The following is a 17,157-nucleotide window of genomic DNA, read 5'->3' on the forward strand; positions in this document are numbered from 1 at the left end:
CTAGATGTGCCAAGGGGCTTAGAGGAAACTCTAGCCTCTTGAATCAACTGACCTTATATTTATTTATAAGGCATGTTTCTTCCAAGATGTTCCAAAAGTTTCATGCACACACTCTCACTTGATCCTTCCTTTCCCATGAGGGGAAGCATTTCATTTTTATCTTCCTGCCACAGCCAGAGTGTCCCTGATGTATACAGAGTTTCTCTCCAGGGTCTAGCACTCAAAGGTTAGAGTCTCTAGAAGCCACACAAACATTCTCAGCTGAAGTATCAGCCAATTGCACTATTCTAGGCAATAGGGATACAAGAGTGAACAAAGTAGACTAAGTCTCTGACTTCATGGAGCTTACCAAGAAAGTAGAAGGGCTGTTTCATTACCCACTGAATTGAGAGCCATAAATACAATGGATCCTGATTAAAAAACAAAAAACAATCACTACAGTCTCAACTATTGAGAGGAATATCCAGTTTTACATTTATCTGGTAATACAGAATCTATTTGCTAGAGGTATATATGGATTGTGCTAGAAGACAGAAGATTTGTATTCTAATCCTGACTCCTGTACCAACAGATTGTGTGACCTTGAGCAAATAATACAACCTCTCTGGCCCTTCGTTTTATTTTTTGAAGATGACAGGCAAGATTTCCCACGTTTTTTCTTGATTTGCAATGACTGGTGATTGGTGATTGGTTATCTCCACCTAGGATGGCTGGTGTGGTATGAGGACTTACTGCCAACATCAGAAGAGAAGTAATCTATTTCAATTGCTTTTATTTGTAGGATGGGGTTGAAGGTAACAGCACAAAATACCACACACCTCCTAAGATATTAACAGCATCTCCCTATGCATTTGTCTATGAAATCAATCAGTGACACACCTATCTGTTCAACAGTGGGCTAGATACTTTGAGAAGGGGAGACATTTGAAAAGGTCTTTAATATCTTAAGGAGTTTCCAAATGAAAGTACACAATAGCAAATAACTAAAAACAAAAGGGTACGAAAGAAGTTTTTAAGTTCACAAGAGAAGGAAATCAAAGAGAGCTAAATTAGAAACCTCTGATGAAAGGTGGAACTTACCTGTATCTTACATAACAACCACTATCACAATAATAGTAGCAACTAGCATTTATTGAGTGCTTGATATGGGTACCTGTATGCATTAAGTACTTCTGTAGGTGATTTCATTTAATCCTCAAAACAACTCTAGAAATAAAAGCTATTATTGTGACTATTCTACAGAATGGGAAACACGAGGCTTAGTGAGAAGCCTAATATACTTAATAAATAGTAACTCCAGGCAAGCTGATCCCAGAGTGTTCCTCACCACTGAATGGCTATGAAATGCTTTCTCCACAAGTGACATAAAGAGATAAACACACTATCTGGCACACAGTTTAATGTTCCCTATTTATTTATTTCCTTTTTCTACCCACCCCCCCACAAGTATTCACCTCACTACTACAAACTCCCATCCGAACTCACATACCTACACTCTTCATATTTTCCAATTAATATCCTTCTAAGTTCTGTTGAAGGTCTACTCTGGGCATGAAGTTTTCTCAGACTGGTCTAGCTTCTTCATCCTTTGGTCATAGTATTTATTTCTAACAGCCTTTTGGTGATTGATTATGTGCGGTTCTGCGAGGTCACTGGCAGTATTTAATATCTATGACATTAATGCCTCTGAGGTCTTACAGCACTGTTAGGTAGTTTCTATATTACTATTACATGTCTTCTGCATGGCTGATCTTTTCATACAGTTTCAGTGCGACAGCTAACTCTAAAATCCTTTGTGTTGCTCCTGGGGTCTAGGCATAGGATACGTCAGAAAGCACTCAAGGGTTCAAAGGCTGAGGTGTTTGTGAAGTTTTCATTCATTAGAAAAATGATCCAAGTTAAATAAATACAGGCAACACTTCAAGGTTTGATTCTACCCTGTTTAGAGAGTCTTTAGGTACAGACTCTGGAACCAATTTTGCACATAAAGGTAATCTATGCATGTATGCAATTCCTTTAGCATATGCACACTCACAGAACTGAACTTATCTTCTTCTGAACTACTGAATTATAATTCTATCTGTTCTTTAAAAAAAAAAAAACTGGAGCACCTGCATGGCTTAAGCGTCCTACTCTTGATTTCAGTTCAGGTCATGAACTCTCAGTGAGTTCAAGCCCTACGTCAGGCTCTGCGCGGACAGTGATGATCCTGCTTGGGATTCTCTCTCGCCCCTCTCTTTCTCCCCCTACCAACTCTACCCCTCCTCTGCTCTCTCTCAAAAATATATAAACATTTAAAAAAGAAAGAGCTAACTATCCTTAAAAAAAAAAAAGGCGTCTCCTATTCAGTTTTTTTAATCTTGTAATTTATAAAATAATATAAATCAATCACTTGACCAAGTGAGCCACCCAGGTGCCCCTAGGAAATATTTTACATTGCCAAAATTTTGGTTATAAAACTTCAAGATGATGAGGGAATTTTTAATGACTGAAAAAGCCACTAAGAATTATGAGATTATGTATTAAAAGGAGATTAATCTTATCCTAATGGATGACATCAAACACTATATGTAGAAGATTTTTTTAAGTGGGAACTAATTTTTTTTTTCCATTAAAGCACTGTAGTATAGGGGCGCCTGGGTGGCTCAGTCAGTTAAGAGTCCTACTTCGGCTCAGGTCATGCTCTCACAGCTTGTAGGTTCGAGTCCCGCATCAGGCACTGTGCTGACAGCTCAGAGATTGGAGCCTGCTTCAAATTCTGTGTTTTCCTCTCTATCTGCCTCTCTCTCTCTCTCTCTCACTCCCTCCTTCCCTCCCTCCCTCTCAAAAACAAATAAACATTAAAAAAATATTTTTCAAGTATTGCCTTTGAGCCTGGGTTTTCTAGAATAGGTACAATTTCAAATATTCTACTTCCTTAAACCAATGGCTTTCTGAAAATTACAATATTTTATTATTCAGGCTAGTCTGTATATCTCTTCCGACTCTTCCATCTGGAAATAACATAAAAGTTCTTTGTGGGGTCATGTGATCTAAATGTTGGTTTGGGTAAATAAATCATCATAGACATAGCTGGGGGGAAAATATCAGGTTACAAATTTAAGAGATCCTGACTCTAATCTCTGTTGAATTACTGGCTATGAAATGACCACTAGACTTTCAAATAGCTAACACAATATATATACTGATTACATTACATATAATCTAGTATTGATTATATTAGGGGACATATAATCAGTAGTAAGACTTGCAGTACCTGTGAGGAAAACCAAAGTACTAGCACAGAGGCCTGATTGTTGTTGATACTAAGAACCAAGATATAGTTCTCTACTAAGTACTTACTCATAGAGATCACATGAACATTGACAACCCCCTTCAATGTGCTTCAAAGGATTTCTTATTACAATAAATACGTTGAAGACTTTGGACCAAAACACAAATTCACAGACACCAACATCTGCCCTCTGAAATGTTGTTTTGAGGAAGTGACTCAATACATCTTCTGGGAACAACTGCTATAACTCTGTAAAGGTAAACATCTAAATTTTTTAAACTCAGAATATTAAAGTATTTCATATTAAAGTTGCTTAGTCAAGAATTCAGATGTTCTAGACTGACCTACTGCCTGTAACTAACTAATTTTCTGATCCTGGTGTGAATACAATACAGTTAAATTAAATTTTATTCAAATCCAGTGAGATCCAGACAGAATTTCTTTTTTCTCTTTCTTACAAGGGAAGAGGGAAGAAAACGGTTTCTCTCTGTGATTGTGCTTGGAATATGGTACAGAAATGTCAGAGTAAGTACGGAATGTGCACGTGAATGTGCATTTGTTGTGATAGGAATATAGGGGAAATTCTACTTTAAAAAAAATACACCAGGGGTGCCTGGGTGGCTCAGTTGGTTAAGCATCTGACTTCAGCTCAGGTCATGATCTACCAGTTCATGGGTTCAAGCATCGCATCAGGCTCTGTGCTGACAGCTCAGAGCCTGGAGCCTGTTTCAGATTCTGTGTCTCCTTCTCTCTCTCTGTCCCTCCCCAACTCAAGCTCTGTCTCTCTCTATCAAAAATAAAAATTTTTTTAAAAATTTAAAAATAAATACACCAAAAAAGTCCTAAACTTTCCCAGACAAACTTTAATGTGATTATTTGCTTTATAAATTATATCTTCTGCATAATTTAAGTGTTCAGTAACAGCTCACTGATATCAGACTAAGACAAAGGAAATTTAAAGCAAAACTATTAAGAGCCATAATCTACCAATTGATTGAAAAGAAAAAAGCAAAAATTCTAATGCAAATCAAAAGGAAAAATAAGGATTATAAGTAAAAATGCGATATATTCAAATGAATACAGTGAAGCATTTCTATCAAAGCTGCCTTTAAGCTTTCTTACACTAGACTGTGTTTGATTTTGTTTCTACAACAGGATAAAGAAGAAAACCACTAGAGTTTCTTTGACCATCAGTTCCCTGGTTAATGAAACCTCCAACATCAGATCAAGTTATTCTAACTTAGTTCAACCACTGTATATTGACCCCCAAAGGGTATGTTCAGTTTTAAAGCCTTCTGAGGAGAACCAGTAATAGAAACACAGACCCAGAGAAAGAGGAATTAATCTTGAAAAGTATACATGAGGAGAGCCTCCAGCTGCATGACCTCAAAAAAGAACAAGAAAGAAATCCATGGGTCTCAGAAATAACTCCACTGGTAGTTCTGTAGGTCGGCCATTTGTCTATGTGCCAGACCATAAGAGACAGTTGGTTTCTAGGAGCTCAGTCCCATAAAAGAGTATTCCAACTATCCATGGAATGAATTCCCTTTTAATTAAAAAAAGAGAGGAGGGGGGCAGGGAGATGCCTTTACAAAAGCCTAGAAGAGAAGAGAAGAGAAGAGCAACTGTATAGAGGAGGGGGGGAAAAACCTAGTCTGTAAAACTTACCAGTTATTTATGCCCTTTATATACAGTCTCTACATAGTTGCCAGAACTCATTTCCTACATGTAATTGCCCAGTGTTATATTACACCATCTCAGCTGATGGAATGTTGGAGGAGAGGGGAAAAAAATGGTGGCACAAGAACAGATATCCCAAAGGACATTTAAATTAGAAGCTTTATCCTTGTCAAAGAGGAAATCTGGGGTGTGGGTGGTAGCAGCTAAAAGTGATTCAGTCAGTACATAGCCACCATATACCTAGGTTTCAGGACCTTGACAGTATGGATGATATTCTCTCTTCTATTTCTTAAACCAGATGCTGAGTCCCTGCAGCAGCCTGTCTGGATCCACCTGTGTTGTAGCCCCTGTGTTCACCAAGGTAACCTACCCATACTACACGGTGAAGTTTAGTTTATCTATTTTATTGATAAACTGTAGGTGTTATCAAAGCAGTAAGAAGGAAAAGGAGAAACTAAGAAGAACCTCAGAAATTACTGTTGTATGTATGCAAAAAGTGAGTACCAGAAGGGGAGAGATTACTGTTCAATGTCACAGAGCAACTCAGGGTTTATCCTATACTCTTTAGACAATCTAGGTCGATCTCCAGCTGTGGAGGGCAATGTTAGACTGTCCTCTCCAAGTAGACGATTCTCTACCTGAGCTCATGGTTTATCCAATTCTCCAAACTAGCCATAAGATGCCCTTTTGAAGAAATCAGTAAGTAAAGCTATGTTTATTTCCTGCTTGGCGAACAGTGAGAGATAGGATTAAGAAGGCTCCTGTATCATTTACTGGAAATAGCAGGATTCAATCAACGAGGCCAAACCAAAGTAAGGTTGAAACCTTTGGGCTCACTGCGCCCCAGTCTCCAAAACTGACAGAAATGGAACCACTGCTTTTTGCTGGCTCAAATGGGAAGCAGGGCAGAGACTTAACGTGTACCAAATACAGAATGCAAGCCACAGGAAACAATGTCATTAAGAATAAGGCATGGGGTGCCTGGGTAGCTCAGGGAGTTAAGCATCTGACTCAAATTCGGCTCAGGTCATGATCTCACAGTCATGAGATAGACCATGTGGAGATTGCTTGGGATCTCTCATTCTCTCTTTGCCCCTCCCTTGCTCATATGCATGTGTGTTCTTTCTCTCTCATTCTCTCTCTCTCTCCCCCTCTCTCTCTCTCAAAATAAATAAATAAACTTAAAAAAGAAGGAGAAGATGGAGCACTACTATAGATTCTGGAACCCTGCTTGCAGCAGAAGCTGTCTGCAATATGTGTTTATTATTTCTACAAGTTTCCTACTGCATTTCTTCCCTGTGATAATGCAGCCCTGGGCATCAGGCCTCAAGGGCTGAGCTGGTGGTCACTATGTCTCACCTGATAGAAGGACCTCAGATACTCCCTCTCTGGAGTTATAATCTGAAATGTAATTCTAGATTCTAGAGGATTCTGGAGCTGAAAACAGGAAAGGAGGGGAATCAGGATTTAAGGTGAATATTTACACAAATGCCACCCATTCATATATGCATTGTGAGATCAAACCACCTATTTTTATATATTTTTTATATAACAGTATACTCTTTAAAGAAGAGTTTAAAGTATACTCTTTAAAGAAAAGTTTGCACTCTTTAGAGAAGGTTTTCAGATTATCTATCTTAAATAAGCCTCAAAACCTCAACAAAGGCTGAGCATTTTGGTAGCCTTATTTCACAGATAAAGAACCTGAATTCCACAGAGATTAAGAGTTTCCTAGTTCTGGGGTTCCTGGGTGGCTCAGTCAGTTAAGCGTCTGACTTAGGCTCAGGTCATGATCTCACAATTCGTGGGTTCAATCCCTGTGTCGGGCTTTGTGCTGACACCTCAGAGCCTGGAGCCTGCCTGCTTTGGATTCTGTGTCTCCCTCTCTCTCTGCCCCTTCCCCACTTGGGCTCTGTTTCTCTCTCTCATTCTCTCTCTCTCAAAAATAAATAAACATTAAAAAAATTTTTTTTTTTTAAAAAAAGATGGAGGATTTAGTAGGCAATGAGGCTGTTAAAGGTGAGATAAGCCTAATTGTGGGTCATAGATTTATATCTTATAAAGAATATATAAAAAAAAAAAAAAAAAAAAAAAAAGTTTCCAAGGTCCTACAATCAGTGTCAATCAGCTAGTGGCAGAGTTGAGATTTTGGTCCAAGTCCTCTAATTCATGATTCAGAATCCTTAACAAATTATAAACGCTGCCCACACTACCTGACCAGTAATAAAACTTAAATCTATGACTATACATGAACTCAAGAAAATAATAAAAAAAAAAAGGGAAGAGTTTTCAACTAACTGGTTTCCTATTTTGAAAAATGGCTCTTGGGGAAGAAAATAACAACTTTCTCCATGAAATTAAAAGTAACTTCCATGTGACTGTCAAGCACATTATACAGCACAAAAGCTTCCCAGCAACTCCTTATTTTGATTAAAGGACAGTTGGTTGTCAATAACTATGACAAAAAGCATACTTACTACAGCAGGCATCTCAAATCATCGCATATGGTGAAGGAGTTTTCTCTATTCTATGAATTCTGTTTGTTCTTCAGCATCTTCAAGACATCTCTACAACCAGTGGTCAGTCTGTCGCATTTGAATGCCACATCCAGGCAATAACCACAGTTCAAGTTCACTGGTACAGAGAGAAAGAGGAGATAGCAGACTCTGAGGACTTCCAGATTCTGAGGAGAAGTATTGTCACAAGCTTTTTGATTTGCTTTTTATTTCAATTAACCTTTAAATCTAATTCATGTTTTAAAGTTTGATAGCTGATTTGTTACAGGCTCAGAAATTTCTATTGTTAAACAATTATTTCAAATCCAAGTGATTCTTCAACAAAACAACCAAAAATGAAAAGATAGGGTTTTCTTGGTTTGTTTTGTGTATGTATGAAACAATAGTTTTAATAGCTGTGAAAAAAATGGTTTATTTTCATAAATTAACTATCTTCCCACTTAGTTCTTGGTATACAAACAGGGAAAAAATGTGATAATAAACATTTTTTAAGAGTAAAACAAATTAATAATGATGCATAGATTCCTAAATACTTTTTTAAAGTTTCTTACTAAATAATTAATTTAGGGAAGAGTAACAAGTGTGATGATCTACCTCATGCCAAACGCTGCTTATACTTCATATGCAACCTTTCATTTAATCTTCATATCAACCTTTTGAAGTATGCATTTTTACCTCCATTTTATAAGAAAAGTGAAATTCAGAAATACTAAATGCCTTGCTCAAGGTTACAAAGCTAATCAATGCTACAAGCCAGGGTTCAAGCCCACAACAGTTCTTGCACCAAGTGATGAAAATATATTCATTTAAATATTAACTAACTGAACATTTATTTGCACATCACATTCAGGAAGGAAAACCTCTATTATATAATTTGACACTAGCATAAAGAAGAAATTTTAAATTACCCATATTCTCATCACCCAGAGAAAACTATTAATCTTTGTGTATTTTTCTACAATAATACTTTTTATGTTTATAACGTAATATTCATTTTAATTAGCGAGATTAAAAAAAAAGTTTTCTTGAGAAAAAGAGACCACCAGAGGATTAATGACTCAAAAATGGTTCCCATTCAGAGAATGGGATAGAGATGAAGAATTAAGGGCCAGAGAAGTAATTTTCACAAAATCACAGAGCAATTCAATAGTAGAACAGGACAAAAACAGTTCTTCCACTACCCTTCAAGTGTGCATTCCATTATGTACCTTTTTGGGTTTCTACAGAATTTATAGCCTGTGACTCCAAATTATACTCAACTCTCCATTTGCTTTATTCATGTTATTCCTTATATAACATGGCCCCTTCTCCCAACTAAATTAACCATCATTTAAATTCTCTCTTTACTCTCGTTTTATCTTTCAGAAGCTTGTTTATCACCTATTCTCGGTAAGCACAATTTTTCAACATCTTGCTAACAAATGATTAAATCAAAATTTCCATCAGAAGACTTTGTCTCCTAGATCACTTTTGCCTTCATGAGCAGTTTCGAGGCTACCCTATACCAACTCTTGAGCTGAAACAACAAAAACAGAAAGATAACTGGGATTTATCAGTGTATTTATTCATCTATTCATTCACTCAACATAGTACGAAGACAGTCTGGTTCCATTCCTGGCACTGAGGAGGTCCCTGTCATCACAGAGTGTGTATTCATCCTCTCATGTATGACTGAGCTCTACACAGAGGCAGTAAGGAGATATCCTGCCATCAAACACGCAAGCTGTTGACTGTCCAAGAAGTAGAGTAGTGCCCATCACACAGTGGCCATCACTGTACTAACAGTAGGTTGAATTATTCTGGCAATGATAAATTTTAGGTCAGTTCAGAAAATCTTTCTATAGGACCTTCATGCTAAACACTATAAAGCTACAGGTATCTAGAAGTCAGGAAATAAAGTGTGATGCTTGCTTTCAAGGAACTCACAGGATAGTAAAAAGATGCGTCAGAAAGACAGGACAGGTGATAGAGAATCAGTACTAGGCTGTATTTTTAAGACTTATTATCAGCAGCCCACTGAAAGACAAAAAGTCTAATCAGATGGGATTTTTTTAAAAATTCAGAAATAGGCTATTCATTCCTAGTACCTACTCTCCGTTGATTAACTTGGGTCTCCAAAAACTCTGTTTAAGTTGAATCTCTTGCCTTTCCAGAGGAAATCTGCACCTTGATTATCACAGAAGCATTTCCTGAAGACTCTGGAGAATTTAAGTGCATTGCAGAAAATGAGGCTGGGACTGCAGTCTCTAAAGCAAGACTCTTTGTTTCCCCAGGTAATTGCTCTTCAGGATGCCCCTGCTCCAATTCAGTCATGAGCCAGGAGGAAAATTCTGTTTCTTTTGTAAGTTAGTGAATAATAATATTTTTCAGAAGGAGAAGTGGAGAAACCAGAGAGTTCTCCAAAGTTACCCATGAGGAAACTTTCTTCAGAAATGGCCTCCTTTCCTTGGAGCAGTGATAGCTACACAAAGGACAAAAATGCAGGTGATACCCCAATGAACATTATTTCAACTATTCCTGAACCATCCAGTCACAGTGAACATGAGATCCAGGCTCCAAAGGAGGATTTCTGCAATGAAAATTCCACTGAGCTACAACCACAACGGTAAGGGCAGACAGACCTAACACTCACTCATTCAACAAATGTTCTTGGTCCTGCAGATATGACATTGTACATGACAAAATTCTTGCCCTGAGGGAGCTTGCATTTGTGGTGAATGACTTAACCATCATAGACCCTTGTCTTCCATTGTATATTTCACCAGGGCTGAAACAGTAAATCGTGTGCTTAGATCCACATTTAAGGGTTTATTACAGAGACTTCTTTTTTAAAACTTAATGTTGAAATGCCACAAGAATTTTAAAAAGTACAATCTTTTCGCCAAAAGAATTCAGGATCCTATCTCAATATAAATACATAAAACACTTTGTGATATAAGTTTCTTCCTGTTGTCTTAGAAAACCGATAGAATTGTCCTTGCATCTAAAATGCACAACTGTATAAATGTGAAGTTAACTTGGTGAATTTGGCAAGCAGGCTATGTTTAAAACACAATCCACTACCATCTCCAATACTCAAACACAAACCTCAAACCAAAACAGTGACCAAAAACAAAACAAAACAAAAAAACTAAAAAAACTAAAACTTGATACTTAAAAGTCATTTAAAATTTTGTTTTACCAATATCTAATGCATTCCACTAAATATTTTACCAACCTAAAGTTACCTTTAGATTAAATTTACGAGAAACACCTTAAGTAAAACTTAAAAAATGAACATTCTTGCCTATTTTCCAGTATCTAAATGAGCATCTATTAGTTACAAAATAAAAGATACTGGAATCTCTTTTAAGAAGAGATTTCTTGAGTAGTATTTGGGTCTTTAGATGAAAAAATGTATCACATTAAAGAAAAAAGGAATCAGAGGTCAAATACATGAAGCACCCCATTCTACAAAGGACTAAAATTGTAGATGACTGGCTGATATTGTTGAGGACTGCTTCCTCAGGCTTTTGTGACTCTGGAAAAGGTACTTCTCCAACTGTTTCTTACAATGAAGAAAGAGAAAGAAAGAATTTGAACTTGGAGATTAACAGACCTGCAACAACGTATGTGAAACACATAGTAGGAATTCATTAAATAGTAGCTATTACTTCACTGCAAAAATTTCCTAAGTTTTTTCTTAGGATCAATGTATCTGCAATAATAACCTATGACTGTGATTCCTCAGTTGGTCTCCTGGAACCCCTTTAGCTTCTGTGATCTCTAGTTGCATGGAGAGTAGCTGCCCTTATAAATAAAGATTTTTCATGAGGCCAAAGAAGAATGGGTGTGTGGGACAAAAGACTGCAATTTAGTCAACAAACATTTATTAAGCACATCCTATGTGATTGTTAGTTTCTATGTAAGACTTCCCTTGGGAAGACAACCAATACAGATACCTAAAACTTTTCTCCAGAAATTCATGTGTTTTGCAGTGAACCTTTAAGACTTAAAAGGACGTTGAATTTATAATATAGTACTTTTCACAGGAGATTACCACCTTTTCCATTAACAAAACCGTCTGTGGGAAAAATTATTGAACAAAAGTTCCATAAAAGTTAACAAGTTTTTAGTGAATGTCAACTATGAGCTACATTGTCCCAGGAAAGATAAAAACATTATCAATACTCCCTCCCTCAGTAAACATTTAACTTGGTTGAGGAGATATATTATACCATGTAATAGTCCATCATATGATTTCCTGTTTCATCTGAGTCTCTCAGCAACCCTCTCATTAGGTTAGTAAAGCAGATACCATCTTTGCTTTTCAGTTAATTATTAAAGCTCAGAGAGTTTAAGCCACTTGTCTCAGGTTACACAGCAAGTATTTGGTAGAGTGGGCACTCACACTCAGGTCTTCAAAACAGATAATAAGAAGGTTAATGTGTCAACAAAGTTGTAGAACATTAAACAAATAAATGTTATCATTTTTACCGTTTGACTTCAAACCTAGAGGAATGTCTATTATTATTTCTCACTTGAAAGAATAGAAAACAGAATCAAGTGCTCAAAAGGAGATATCAAATTATAAGTGCTACAGTGGGATGGAAGTTCAGTATTCATAGTGAACTACGCATAAACTGAAAATAAATGAAGTGTTCTTTACTCTTTAGTCCTTTCATCCTCAATGTGGTATTTGCCTTCTCAGTTGATACAGCAGAAATTAGCTTCATCACACACATCTGACCTCTGACTTTAGGCAAAGCTCACAGCACTATTCTACAATAGAATATATACTTTATATTTTAAAAAACAACAAGGGCTGTACACAAAGAAGGGACAAATGAGCGAGAGCTAAACAGCTAAGCCACCCCACCCTTCCAGTGACGATGGGAGAGAAAGAATCCCCTTAACGATTCAGTGAGAAGTGGGAAGTTGCATACATATTGTGAGACACTAGAATGATTCACCAAAGGCCATAGCTGATAATAGAGAGACAGAAATGGAAAAAGCTTTCTTTGGGGACAGGTTGGAATATACTTCACTCACCTGACATCTGATTCTTCCAGTTTTTAGGACAATTTTTTGTCAAATAAGCAATTAAACCATTCAAATAGCCATATTCGTGAGGAAACGTAAAACACCATTCCAAAAAAGCAAACCAAACATTAAAAAATAGATTCCTAACTACATGGCAATGAGAAGGAATGAAATCTGGCCATGTGTAGCAACATGGATGGACCTTGAGGGTGTTATGCTGAGCGAAATAAGTCAGGCAGAGAAGGACAAATATCATATGTTTGCACGTATAGGAGGATTAGGAGGAACTTAACGGAGGAACAAGGGGGAGAAGAAGGGCGGAAATGGTGAGGGAAAGGGAGAGAGGCAAACCATGAGAGACTCTTGAATGCTGACAAAAACTGAGGACTGATGGATGTGGGGGGAGGGGGGATGGGCATGGAGGAGGACACTTGTGGGGATGAGCACTGAGTGTTATGTGGAAACTAATTTGACAATAAACTATTTGTAAAAAAAAAAAAAAAAAAAAAAAAAAAAAAAAAAAAAAAATAGATTCCTAACAGATTATTAAATATAGACCACTAACTTCTGAGAATGGGGCCATTAAAGAAGACCTCCCTTACCTTTCCAAAATCAGCCTGTGAGCCCCTGACTGTAGGGGAAAACTTAGCCTAAATATACCATGGAGCTATTACACTATAACCAAATGACATCTTATAAAAGCCTGGTGATTGGGGGGGGGGGGTGAGACAAAGTGTAAAGGATAAAAAGTAAATGGGACTAAAATTCTTCCTGTACTATATGGTTTAGAATCTGCCCTAGGTGATATGAGGGACTCTATAGTTTGTCCTGGGCATCTTCCCTACTTGGCTGACAGGATACATCTTAAACTTTTAGGTATTAAGAGACCTCAATCTAGCATCTCCTCTTCCTTGCCCTAATTAAATCCTGTTCTCTAGAAAAACCAAGAATCATATATACCAAGCCATATATATCACATTTAAAGTGTTTAGAACAGCACCCTACTCATAGTAAATGCCATGCTTATTGGTTATTCTTGCTGCTTTTATTGTCACCTGCATTTAAATTTTAAGTGTCCCTAATTGGAATTAAAAGGCTTTGTCCCTATTAATGGGATCTGAATTATCAGTGAGCAGATGTAGAGAAATATTTTGGGAAATTCCTGAAATAAGGCTTGGTAGGCAAACACCTACTCATCCAGTCTAGTATGCCTTTTCCACTAAGTAATGGCTGTGTGCCCAGGAAGCAATTATCAAATGTTATCTGAACACCAAAAGAAGATACACCTACATGGTCAGCTGTGAAGAATTTTATATGGCTCATAGGCATTCAAATATCTACTGGTCGGACCTTAATGTACATAGTAATTAAATGAACATTAGAGCATCCATGAGCGAGGGTAATAGATATATAGATATAGATTATATAGATATAGATATAGATATAGATATAGATATAGATATAGAAACATACCATAATGGAAACCAACTAAATGGGGATAATTCCACTCAACTGACCTGATCCTCATGTCACCTACTCCTCTTTACCGGTTCTGTTGTTGATTTGAAGGCTTCTTCCCATGTAATTATTTACTTCTCTATACAAAAATTGAAACCTAAATACCAACACGGTTTCCTTAGTGAAAAGACAAAGGAAACTGTACAACTGTTAGGAGTTAAGGAAGATGAAGAAATGAGAGTTGATGGCAGAAAGCCCTAAACTAAACTGTTTATTTAGTAATTTCTTAAGTGTTTCAAAACTCTTTAAGAATAAAAGAACAAGGTTGACGAGGCCTATGCCATACAGAGTCAGGAAACTTGCTAAGAAACCAAATCATCTTTCTCTACATCCCCACCTTCCCAGTGACATGACAGCATCACCGGCTCTCTTGCCTTTACCCAGACCACACCCTCTCTTGAAACAAACTGCTTAAACTTGGCTCCACCCCTGTTTCTATTTGGCAAGAGGAGAGGGGGGTAAAGCCTTCAGAAGAACAACTATCCAATACAAATCAGTTTGAAGCCCATCAATCACTGGTCTTATTTCTGGAGAATTTTTACTGGACAGGACGTCAGTCTTAGGATACGGTTTCCCTTTTAGTCCTTTCTCAAACAGGGAACATTCAAAGCCCCCACCACAATAAAGAAATTGAGTTTGCTTTATAGTTTTTTCCATTTCCCAATTCATTGCCTTTCCTCCTGCATGAGCCTGCTAAAGCTCACAGTCAAAATTCACATCTAAAATAAAGAGGCCTGCAAGAGAAGCTCATGTAATCCCACTCCTTAAATATCACTAAGACATCTGAGATATTGTTTAGATTGTGGACTCTTACTTTGACATGCCAGCATAGGTAGGTAGACAGGCAAGCACATCAGATGTCACTGTTTGGCAGCTGATAAAAGTCACTGGTGCTATAATACTAAGCACAGAGCCACTAGATTAGTCTGTGAGGGAAGGGGATGCCTCTTCCTTCCCTTCAATAGTGGGTTAAACCCAGCTGGCACCCTCTGGAACGACGGGTAAGTCCCATCATTATTTCTGCTACAGTTTTGGGTTTTGGTTTTGGTTTTTTGTCCAAATCAGAGGAATGTGTACAAAGATAATAGTCACATAAAAAGTTTGAAAGTCACAACATTATAATGTTATTATACAAATATTTAATAAGGAAGTAACTATTCATTCCACTGAAACAGGAAGGTATTATAGAAAGGGTACAAGGAAAGACAGTTGTGTGTCAATATTTTTAGATCATCATTTTTCCTTGAAAAAGGATACTTGGTCTTATTATAACTTTAGTGATGTCCTAGGGCTTTAAAATATCCTCAATTAGTTTTTTGTGCAAGTCTGTCTGTACTCTAACAGCGAGAGGGAAAAAAAGTCAGGATTCTTAAAATAGGAGACTGCATAATATTTTACTTATAAAATCTTTGAAATGTATTTAACATTAATTGGAATAAAATGATACTGTCATGTAAGAGAATCTCTTATAGAATTAAATTGTTGAACAGTAACTACAAACATGAAGAAAAGCTTCTTAGAGTATCTATTTAAACAATAAAATATTGTTGAGATATGAGTAAAATGGAACTTTTGAAAGAACAAATTTTTAACTGGGCTTTGAAAAATAACAGTAATTGTTAACTATGAAGACCAATACCAAAATGTATGAGACTGGTGATATTTTAAAAATATATGTAAAGAAAAATAGGGAACTTTCTGGAAAATATCTACTGGCTATTTGTTACACAGTTTATCCCTTGCCATTTGAAATGAATCTGAATAATTTGCCTTCCTAAAGAGGAATTTCAGATCTAAATGTGGATTCAATTCTGCAATGGAATGAATAAGCCCATAACTACAAAACTACTTGCCTTCAAATAGAGTCCTTTTTTGAGAAGATCTAATTAAAACCTCCTTTTGGATGTTTTCCTCCAACAGTTTAAAGGCCTAATATAGTTAATTACTAAAATGCACTCTAGTTGAATATGCTTGCATTCATAAACTTGAAATTAAGGCTTTTTAAGTGTTCTTTTTCAACAGAATCTTTCTCTTGTCTATTGAGTTGCCTTTGTTCTTTCCTAAAACTGCGAGGTCTGTTTGATTTTTTTTTACTTTATTTATTTTTTTTGAGAGCGCACACACACACGCGTGTGCATGCATGTGCGTGCACACAAGAAGGGCAAGGGCAGAGAGGAGAGAGAGAATCCCAAACAGGCCTTGCACTATTAGTGCAGAGCCCAAAGAGGGGATCAAACTCATGAACCTGACCTAAAATCAAGAGTTGGACACAACCGACTGAGCCATCCAGGCACCCCTAAGACTGCTAGTTTTAATTTAATTCTAAACTATATGTACAGCGTTGGGATGAAGTTATTTCATCTGAAATTTTTCATTAAAAATGATACATTCTTCAAGCTAGGAAATTAAACAATTTTAAGATTTAATTTCAAAGATGACAGTTTGGTATCAGTTAATAGTTTGATATATCATTATCTAAGAGTTGCCTTATACTATGTAAAATTAAATGTATGTTGAACCAAATTATGTGATATTTTAAATAAAGACAGAATCAATGCCATAATTCACTGGATTAGTCTGTTTGTATAATGTCCATATATAGTTCTGCTTGTTAGATTTACCATACTAATGTAAGAAATCAGAGGCAAATATGACCCTCAAGGTTGATTTTAGGGGCAAATGATTCATCTAAGGAAAAATGGGGAAGTGAGAAGAATCAATGCAGAGCTAAGTAAGAGAAATGGCATCCCACCTTTTTGGTAAGGTATACACTAGTTTCATATTGCCTTACTTCCTTCTCTACATTCTTGTCTGCCATTTCAAAAGAAAAAGAGAGAAGCTAAAACAATTTCAAAATTAGTCTAAAATACATAATAGGTAAAATCAAAAGTAAAACTAAATAATTAAGAGAATATCAACACCAGTAACTAGATAGTATAATCTAAAAATAATTTAAAAAATTTATATATGGCTCTGGAATGTAGTCAGTAAGACATATACACACAGAAAGACACACATACTCCTTAATTACCTTCTAGTTTGATACTATGGTCAATTTGGAATCAAAGGGAGAAAAAAAGGCAGTACACTGAAAGCTAAAATAAATACGCTCAAAGCTGACAATAATGGTTATACCTGTCCCCTCTA

The 17,157-nt window shown here is 36.6% G+C and overlaps 1 long non-coding RNA gene across 1 annotated transcript in view; it reads right to left on the minus strand.

Moving 5' to 3' along the window:
* Positions 1 to 17,157, minus strand: part of LOC120220756 — a 55,625-nt gene that overhangs the window by 30,513 nt on the left and 7,955 nt on the right. Inside the window, exon 2 of the long non-coding RNA XR_005525653.1 lies at positions 7,432 to 7,588. This is a non-coding gene — a long non-coding RNA (uncharacterized LOC120220756). The remainder of the gene's footprint in view (positions 1 to 7,431; positions 7,589 to 17,157) is intronic.

Source organism: Hyaena hyaena, unplaced genomic scaffold, assembly GCF_003009895.1.
Source record: "Hyaena hyaena isolate Hyena2069 unplaced genomic scaffold, ASM300989v1 scaffold_723, whole genome shotgun sequence".
Classification (NCBI taxonomy): domain Eukaryota; kingdom Metazoa; phylum Chordata; class Mammalia; order Carnivora; family Hyaenidae; genus Hyaena; species Hyaena hyaena.